The sequence below is a fragment of the Thunnus maccoyii genome, chromosome 22, assembly GCF_910596095.1.
Source record: "Thunnus maccoyii chromosome 22, fThuMac1.1, whole genome shotgun sequence".
Classification (NCBI taxonomy): Eukaryota; Metazoa; Chordata; class Actinopteri; order Scombriformes; family Scombridae; genus Thunnus; species Thunnus maccoyii.
This window is the reverse complement of record NC_056554.1, coordinates 206,423-216,778: the sequence shown is the minus strand read 5'-3', so window position 1 is coordinate 216,778 and position 10,356 is coordinate 206,423. Positions and strand designations below refer to the sequence as shown.

At 38.3% G+C, this 10,356-nt stretch overlaps 1 long non-coding RNA gene across 1 annotated transcript; it reads left to right on the top strand.

Annotated features, from left to right (window-relative positions):
• Positions 1–7,690: 7,690 nt before the first annotated feature.
• Positions 7,691–10,020, top strand: LOC121889384. Its single transcript, XR_006093509.1, has 5 exons — positions 7,691–7,930; positions 8,031–8,069; positions 8,342–8,425; positions 8,886–9,061; positions 9,781–10,020. It is a non-coding gene; the product is annotated as an uncharacterized LOC121889384 (long non-coding RNA).
• Positions 10,021–10,356: the final 336 nt, after the last annotated feature.

The following is a 10,356-nucleotide window of genomic DNA, read 5'->3' as shown; positions in this document are numbered from 1 at the left end:
CCCACAGACACATGTGTTTTACACTGAATTGGGTTCAGAGACGCCGACCTTTAGGCGGCGCCATCTTGCTATTGTTCTAACCAAGACACCACGGTCACTTCCACGGCCACGCTATTTGGTTCTCGCGTGACGTGACTTCCTCCCATAGTGACGTTCACAAGAAATCTTTCTCACAATCTCTTTCTCACATCTCTCGACATCAGTACACCAGATCACACTGCCCTTACCATTTTTTTTAAGTATTTAAATAAATGGGTGATTCTTCAATTCGGGGCACTTTTGACTTTTGGAATTTTGAAAAAATAATGTTCTTTAATCTCTGTTTTTTCTATTTCAAAAGGTTTATCAATTGGTCTGGAACAAAGATCTTAGCATAGCTTTGATTGTACTTCATGATAATTTTGATATTATGATGCTTTTTTCAAAGTTGTCACAGCAAAATGTCATTACCATCACAAAAACAAAACAGTGATTTTAATACAAAATGATTTGACAAGCAAAGTTTTCACAATCATTCCAGTAAGTACAAAACATGCTCTTTAAGAATTATGTTCTAAATATTTGTAAGTACATTTAAAATACATTTTAACAACATGTTCTCCCAAACTTTTTAATATATTGCCTTGTCTCAACAATGAAATATTGCGTAATAATCAGAATATTTGAATTGCAATGTATATTTTTTCAGAAAATGCAAATTTAGACTTTTAAACATTACCAGAATGATTGAGGTAAAACCCAAGTTAACAAAAAAGTAACATTTTCTATAAAAAAAATGTCTTGTGACGGTAATGACAATGTATTCCGGTAATGACAACATGTTTTGGTAATGACATAAAAATTAACACTGGTGTTTTTTGTTGTTTTTACAACTAATGAAAGATAAAGAAAATACTACTTTTTAAAAAGAACACCTTTTGAACACTTAACCTTCCATTAAAATGAATCACTTGGTAAACTACCACAGCATTGCTTATGTAATATCTTCTTTGGGCCGGCTGGCTCATTTCTGACATAAAAAAGGATCAAACAAGAGAATTGGCATGCTCAACTCAAATGTCCCATATGATGGGTGCCAATCCAAAAATGATAAAATGGAAAATAAAGTTTTCAGCACTCTCAAATAAGTGTGTAGCATTTTAATTCATGCACAGCAACAGTGGCGTGACCCATATTAAACAACAGTCAGGGACCTGCCGGTTATTATCAACCAGCTTATACAAATCATCAGAACAATGTCATTGAAAGACAAATACTAGTACGAAATACAGTGGAGTAAGAAAAATAGTATTTAAGTCAGTAAAAAACATATATCACATTCTGTGACTGCAACAACCACATAAGTAACCAATTGATTTTACACACTAGCAAAAAGAAAATGCACATAACAATATAAAAACTCATCATGTGCAAAGTGTCTGGCTTTATTTTTTAGCACTTTTTTTAATTAACAGCACTCAAATATCACTTTGTAAAAAGCTATTTTGACAGTTTAGAGTGTGCTACCAATATAAACCTTAGACACAAGTTTGTTTCATTCTCTGAGGGAGCACAACATCTCCCACACATTCTCTGGTAGCCTCATGTGCCTTTCTGTGACAGGCTGGGGCTCTGGGACAAGACCAAGCAGATCATGTGGCTGATACCACAGGACATCATCTTTCATAGGCCAAAAGAAATGGTTCTTGCCAATGATGCTCATTGTTTTCACAAGGGTACAACCTGCTGCATCTACATCCTGAATGATGCCTGGATACACATCTTGGTCATATTGAATGGCACACCATTGTCCTATCAGTTGATCTGTGATCTCTGAAATGGGGACAAGTGTTGATGGCTGTATGTCCATCTCAGGTGGCTGTAGATCCAGGGGTGATCCTTCCTGGCTTGTAGTTGGCTCATCTCGCTGAATGGCCACTGTCTGCGGGCCATAGCACTTGCACTCCTCTGGAGCTGAACAGAAACAGCTGAGTACTCGCCACTTGATGTGACCTGGATTGTTGGTGAAAATCTGTACAAAAATTAAAACAATTGGGTGTTACTGAATATGCTACATTCACAGAGTACATATAGACTAATTTAATAAATAAATATTATAATATAATATATAAAATACTCCACCTGATGTATTTTCATTGTTCCATGAACTGTTTCCAGTTGATTTGGTAGCAAGGCATCCTTTGTTGAAATGTCTTCTTCAGTGACATGGAAGAGCTTGATCTTTGATTGCTCCTTCGACAGGACATCGAAGAGGATCTCACCACTTGGTATATCTATTCCACGGGCAACAATAGCATCAGCATTTCGTTTTATTGCTGCCCCAACTCCATCCGCAGGCCCTTTGCCATGCCCGGCCTCCAAAAAGTTCCAGGTCACCCTGTTGAACCCAAACCTAAAGGGCATTGTGGAGAGTAAATAAAAATTCTTCTTGGATCGGTACTGGGTTGTAGGGCCGTCACTTATGACATGCAGGGTTGTTGCAGAGGGGTTCTGTTCCTTCAAGTGGGAGAGCACAGGAGAGAGATGTGCCCATATAGCTGAAGGATCATGTCTCATTGATGAGGAAACCGAACACAATGACGATATCCCTTTTCCTGTGTAGGCAACTCCAGTGTGAAGGGATGCTTGCTTGTGTGAGTCGCCAAAATGTACGGCTTGAATCTCAGATGCGTATTTGCAAAGATAATTCTCAGCAAAATCCACTTGAAGAATAATCTCACTCAGACGACTCAGCGTGGAGTACTGATGGCGGATGTTGAAGACATGTCTTGCAAACCTCTCTTTTAAAGCAGTTGTGTAGTCTTCCAAAAGAGATTGAAGGGTACCATATATCCGTTCCTTTGTTAAGTGTACATTGAACTTGTGTTTTGTTCCATCTTTGTTTGTCTTCTCACATTCGTCAACTTTATTTTTCCAGTTAAACCAATAGGTCTGTAAGCCAGGATCAAATTCACCAGTTTGCAGCTCTTTTGCTTTGCAGAGGTTACACTCTCTGTATGCACATTCTTTTGTTGGCTTTTCACAGCATAAGGTCTCCATCATCCTGTCAGGGTTTTTGCTTTGTATCACTCTATGATACGCTAGCTTGTCAGCCATAAACTGTACATTGGCATGTATTTTGCATAAGCAGGTATCTCTGTCGCGTGAAGTAGGTGTCACAACCCAAAAAGGTCGGTTTTTGCAAAACTCTGTATATGACAGCTTCAACAGCGGACTTTCCATTTTGAACTTCAGATAAAGGTTGTGAAGTGTGTCATTTAGAAAACGTTTCTGCTTTTTCACCTTCTGTCGGGTGAGTGTCTCCCTTTTCCCTGTTGTTGCTCTGCTGTTATCGTCTCGTTCCAAGAATATCTTAATTCTCTCAGTGGTATCCACACTGATTATGTTTTTGTAGGGTTTCCTATGAAAGTGAAGACCAACAGGCCATTCGCTGTTTTTCCGCATCATCTTGGCTGAGAAACCAAGTTGGTTTTGCACTTCTTTCACCAAGTGGTACTTCTTTAGAATCTTCAAAGCCAGAATCTTTGACACTACTTGTTTTTCTTTTGTGCCAGAATCCTTATATTTTTTTCTCAGCTGAGAAAGCACTACATTCTGAAACAGTAGTGTTCTTCGAAGGGCCTTCGGTTTTAGCTGCATCTGTTGCTTTAATTTCATTTTGGGGGATTCTGAAATTTTCAGCTTCTCGGAGAGCCTTTGATATCTCTTTTTATACTTCTCAACCTTTCTCAGAGCATGTTCAGGCTGCAGATGGTACTCAGCAAGGTCACGGTAAGCTTTTGCCCTATTTGCTCTCACTTTTTTCCATCCTCTCATATGACTTGGGGTTTTATGATGAGAACTGTCAGAAACATCAGGTGAAGCTTCAAGAATGGGCACTTCATTCTCATGGTCTTCCTGACCTATAGGCAATATGGGGGGGGGGGGGGGGGGTTTCAGTTATATAACTTTGTATCTTCTCTCTGTTCTTATCACTGGCCCTTTTGTTTCTTTGGTTAACTTTCCACTGACGTCTCCTGCATCTTTGTTCCCGCTTTGATAATTGTGACAGGCTTTCAATTTTCCTGTCTCTTTTCTTTTTTTGTATCTCTCTTTTTCTCTTTCAAGATATTGCTGATATTTCTCAGGATCGTCCTTGATTTTGTCTCTGTATTTTTTTGACCGTTGAGCTGGTTTAGCTGGGGCCATGTTGACATCTTCAAACAAAAATGTAAATTATGGTTGGTCACTGTTCAATTATGTATCATAGTAAAGTAGTAAATAGTAAATTAAGCTAATATATTCTAGTTATAAGGTAATAAACAGATAAATTGTCATTGCCATCACTGATTGCCATTACCATCACAGTCACTTGTGTGATGGTAATGACACGTGATGGTAATGACAATTTTCACTCTTTGCAGAAAATGTTAGCTAAGTTTTAGACTTGCTAAGCTAACTGGTTAGCTAGCATACAATGTACACTGAATATATGTAAATAAAGTGAAATTTCCCATTAATGAATTAAAATACTCAAATGGTAACTTGTTTGGTAATGACGCCTAATAAACATACTCTCAGATCAGGATGTATAAAACACCAAATTACTTACATATATGGGCATGGTGTCATCCTTAACACAACACAAGAGGGAGTACACCACTGCTACACTGAGGCATGTACGGTTCGCAGAGTGGAACACTATCTATGTAGTTGCCACCAATCCACCAGGTGGCTTTAAACTATGTACATCTTTATATACAGTCTATGATGTACATACAAAACAGGCAAAACTATTTTGTGGAAATTCATAATAGGGGTTATTTCCAACCCTGTTACACATGTTTCCTCCCGAGCTGATTACAGGCTCCCAGACGTTACCTAGAATGAGACGTGGAAGAGGTATGCACCAGATTTAATAGGAAGGGATGAGGGGAGGAGGGAAGACAGTATGAAGGGATGTGGGTAGGGATGAGGTAAGAAGATGAATGGATGAAGGAAAGGGAGGGTGGGTCGAGAAATCTGAGACAAACAGGGTAGGATGGGTTGACCAGATATAAGAGGGCTTTACAGGTGAAGTTAACTAGTTGATTTCATTGAATAGTAAATAGAAAATAAACTTTGCTGTAGCCTAATTTATTTTTCAATATTTCATTCAGTGCCAAAACTAACTGCGTAATCATTAAAACGTAATTTTAATTAGTAACATTGCAAAGAAATCAATCATATTGATAATTGGTCCCACCCAGAAGCTTTGACACAAATCGAATTATTTATTTATTTATTTATTTATTTATTTTTTAATTGAACACATTGGGCTGATATATGGATTTCTTTTTTTACATTTTGAGGCTCAAGCCTAGGGCCCCAAGATTTTTGAGGGTCCCACAGAGAGGGCCCCTTTGTGCAGATTCAGAATGGTGAGGCTGTTTGAGTTGCCTTTGTGCACCTCAGATGAGCAGCTCAATCTACTTTAGGTATTAAAAACAGATCAGTTATTGGTCAACCCATGTGGTGTGATTCCTGTATCTGCCTGAAGCTGAAGAAGTGATTTTGAAATTATCTTCCTGTCAGTAGGTTTCAACCTACTGATGGAATTTTACAACTATGACTCTGATATGTTTGTTTTTGTGAACTGCACAATCCATACACTCCTCTGGAGTGTGTGTAAAGAATTACTACAAAAAATGTAACCAGGTCCAGTATTTTTACAGATGTTTTTTAACCGTTACTGATGAAACCAGAAGAAGATTCCAGTCCTCTTAGTGTTTCGATATGAGTAACATTTGCTGCTATGTTACTCATATCGAAACTTGAAAATCTCCATGGTTACTTGAATGTTTGCATTAAAATTGTTAAAAGTCATAAATCATATAAGCCTTAAAATCAGATTTTCAGTGAGTCAAGGTAAAACTTTCCTCTTAAAGCAGATGAGTGTGAAAAACCTCCTCCAGTGTCAAACTCTGCAAATATAGTCCAGACAGTAAGTATTTGCCCAGTTACACGATTTGTTCTTCAGGCTCTGTATTTCAGTAGGTGAACACAGGAAAACTAGAAAATGTCAAATGAGCTGGTGGACTGAGGAGCACAAGTCTTATGGATGAGCAGAAATAATTTGCATGGTGAAGAGAAAAGCCCTTTTTCATGTCTGCACAGCAAGTAAAGAATGCTCTCTAGGATGTAGGGGGACATGTTTCCTTGTCAAAGATCAATAGAAGACTTGATGACCAGAACTTCAGAGGATTCAAGATTCAAACCCCTGGCAATCTTCAAAAACAGGAAGGCAGACTGCAGTTCACAAAACATATCAATCAATCAATCAATCAATTTTTATTTATATAGCGCCATATCACAACAGAAGTCATCTCAAGGCACTTTTCACATAGGGCAGGTCAAGACCGTACTCTTTAATTTACAGAGACCCAACAATTCCCCCATGAGCAAGCACTTGGCAACAGCGGTAAGGAAAAACTCCCCTTTAACGGGTAGAAACCTCAAGCAGACCCCGGCTCTTGGTGGACGGCCATCTGCTTTTACCGGTTGGGTTGAGAGAGAGAGAAAGAGAGAGGGAAAGGGGGAGGGGGGACAGAAGAACAACAATCATAGAAACATAGAAACTTTGTTGTGGAACAAAGTTCTATGGACTGATGAAGCAAAAATCAATCTCTATAAAAATGATGGAAAGAGGAAAGTGTGGAGAAAAAAAGGAACAGCTCAGGAGCCAAAGCATAACACCTCATCGGTCAGACATGGTGGTTCTGTTATGGCTTGGGCATGTATGGCTGCCAGTGGAACTGACACACTGGCCTTTATTGATGATGTCACTGCTGACAGAAGCAACAGTATGAATACAGCAGTACAGAGGAGCATTCTGTGTGCTCACATTCAGACAATGCATCAAAACGTATTGGAGCTGATTTCACCAATTAGCATGACAATATATGTGAGGTTTAAAAACTATATTATTTGCAGATGATACAAATTCATTTTGTTGTGGTAATAATTTGGAACAACTTTTGGACACAGTGGAAAAAGAACTGGAAATGCAAAAGAGTTGGTTTGATTTGAACAAACTAACAGAAAGCCATAAGAATAGTAAACAAAATCACTTATACACACAAAAAAATGCTGGGTTATTTTATCTACCCAAATGCGGGGCTGAGCCTATTGGGCCATTTTTCTGGATTACTTCCAGGGAGTTGGGCAGTTTTTGTGTAACCCAGCTGTCGGTTTAGCAGTTGGGTCAGCTCTAGTGACAGTTGACACATTGCAGATGAGACCGCCCCTCCAAATTCACGCATCTACAAAGCTCTGCTTTCTCAACTTTGTGGTCTCTTCTGGGCTCTGCTACTCAAGAAGCAGGGCTTCCTCCTCTTGTATGGGAAAAGCAAAGTAAAAGAAAGGGTTTGTATATACTTTTGCACCTAAGTCACATACGAGTGAAAACCACTTCCTACCGTTATGCAAAAATGAAGCTAAAGCTTGTGCTGCTAAGTGTGCTAAAGTTAACGAGTTAGTCTTCATCCTTCAAGTCTTTTCTTTTGTAAAAACAAAAATCACTTTTTGAAAACACACAAAAGGTTGATTTATCATCTAATCATTTGTATGAATTTGTATTTATGTTAAAGGTCACTTCAAATATTTTTATTAAAGATAATGTGGAAAAATAAAGATTTTAAATTCAGGATGGCTTAGATTGTATTTTGGGACAGTTCTGGGAGGATGGTGAAAAAATTAGTTAACAGCCCTGATATAGAGAAAGCAGCTCAATATATATTAACTTGGCTTTTCTGCATAGATTCGAAATGCTGTGCCACCTACTTCCCCACATAGGTAGTATGTAGTAAGCCCTGATGTCCCACAAACTGCCACACTTCCACCCCCCATGGAGGAACAAGCAGCACCAGTGGATCAGATGATACCATTGGTACTACATGTAGTTCCAGTATAGGTAAGTTCCACTTTTTAAGACTTGGGGTTCACTGTTTTTCAACACTAAACAGTAACAAAACCTTATCAGCTATGCTGTCTCTTCTTGTTGTTTTTCTCAGGATATCCACCAGATTCTCACAGCCTCACCGGAGGGCAGGGTGATTCTTGAAAGCCTTGATTTTGTAGACAGATGCACACACAGGGAGTGGATGAAATACATGTGGTGCTCTTTAATTCCAAGTCACAGTGCATCCAGAGTGAATCACAAATTAACTTAACCAGAGACAGGAAACTTAACTTAAAGACAGGCCACCAACTTAAACATATGGAAAAGTGAAAATCCTGTAAGCACCTAAATAGTGGTGTAAAAATTTTGGTTTAGGATTGAAACATGACTAATCAATTGTGTAAATATGTTTTTTGTTTACAGACCTACCTTTGAGACAAAAATGCCTTGGCTTCATCTTTAGTTCAGGCATTTCCCTGCTTGAAAGACACATCAGGCAGTGGTAGTGTGAGTAGTTTTTAAAAAAAAACTCCATAGAGGAATGGATGCTAACTAGAAAAATTTGCATTTTCTGAATATGATGTGAATGTGTTTGATAAATGTAATTAATAGTGTCCTTTATAGTGCCTTTTAAGGTAAGGGGGCTTCTCACACATTTTGTGTAAAGTAGAAAATAGGAAAGACAAAAACAATCAGAATCCACCCCATCTCTATCACAAAAGATTTTAATTTCTTGCCAGGAAATGCGGTATATACAAGGCCGGAACCACCATCCAGCCACTGGATTCCTCAAAGAAAGGCTTAGGAACATTAGAAAGAGGCTGAGATCTGTGAGCAGGCTGCAAAGGCAAAAAGATAGCAAGCCTGAAAGGTCATACATACCAGTTAATAGTTGAAGTGAAAAATACTTTGGTAAAGCAAAAGACTCATACAGTTATTGACAATATTCTTACATGTGTTTTTACAGAATCTACCATATCTGAAGAGGGAGTCAAACAGCTAAAAGAATGGTTGAGACACAATTCTCAGCCCCTCAGCCAGGTGGAGGCATAGATGCAGCCCTGTACAGGGCACAGTTGATAAGGGGAAATAATTATATGTGGGATCCTCCAAGAGTTCCCATATCTAACATCTCCAGGCATGGTATGTGTCTAGTGCAAAATAATTTTACATATAACAGTGATGCATTATTTATAACCATCTTATATTAGTATGGCAGCTGCCACATTGAATTCCTTTTGAAAAATGTTTTCAATTCTTTAGATTGTGCAGGACTTTCTTGGTTTGCATGGAAAGACAGCACCAAAACTTTTTGAAACATGGCTGCCTATATATGCAGAGAAGATCCTGCACCTGGCAAGACAGGAAGGGAAACTCCCATTTCCTGTAGAAGAAATGATGCTGGATAAAATAGTTTTTTGTTGTACAGCACACTTTGCAAATATCAGTATTAGCGTAGGTTTTTATTATATTTGGCTACTATATAACCAAATCACAGGTATGCCAATCCACATCATATTGATGCCTATAAAATTGTCTTCCCACAGTGTTGTCATCAAGCAGGTGTGGGGGGGGAAAGAGTTTATTTTGAGAGGTCAACAATCATGCGTAGAGCAGTTGGAGTAGCTACCCTTCACTGTTTGTCAGTTTAGCTTGTTTTTTTTTTTGTTTGTTTTTTTTCATGTTAGCATTATCACACATTGTTGTCAGCTGTGGAGTAAATTGTTTTATCGCTGATCATATTTAATTCTCTTTATTCAGTATTGATATTGTTACACCCCATTGCTATTCAACATAATCTTTACTTTGTTTTATTTCTCTTTTTCTGTCTTTCTTTCATGCTTTCTTTCTTTCTTTCTTAGGTTGATTACCTGGAATACCTCCAATAGACTTAGGTGTTGAGGCCATACTCCTACATCCTGACACTGGATGATGACTACCAGTGCTCCTCTCAGGCATTTGTCATTCTGGGGGGGCAGGCTTTGGAGCAAAGCACACTGCTTGGGGCAGTTGATGTGTGCTTCAAGGCATTTTATATCTTTGACATTAACTACCCCAAAGCAGTGTGCTCCTGCATGGGACCCAAAAAGTGGTCTATGAAATGGGAGGAAGTGAGTCAACACCTGTGAAATTTCTACATACAGCAATACTTGCTTGCAAGTAGAGACTAGAGGACTTGATCCTTTTTCTTCTGCTGCTTCTGCTTATTGGTGTTAAATAATGCTCACTTAGAAGTCAAGAACAGCTTATTTATTTATTTTTTGACAGTAATAGTTATGGGCATGTTATCATGTAGTAATGATGTTGTTGATTCAAGTGTTACAGTGTTTATGAAATGAAAAAAAATATGAATTTCTTATCGATTTTTGAAAAATAGTTGTTTCTGAAGTTCCAAAGTTGTTTAAAAGTGTGTTGTTTATTGCATATATGTATGACTT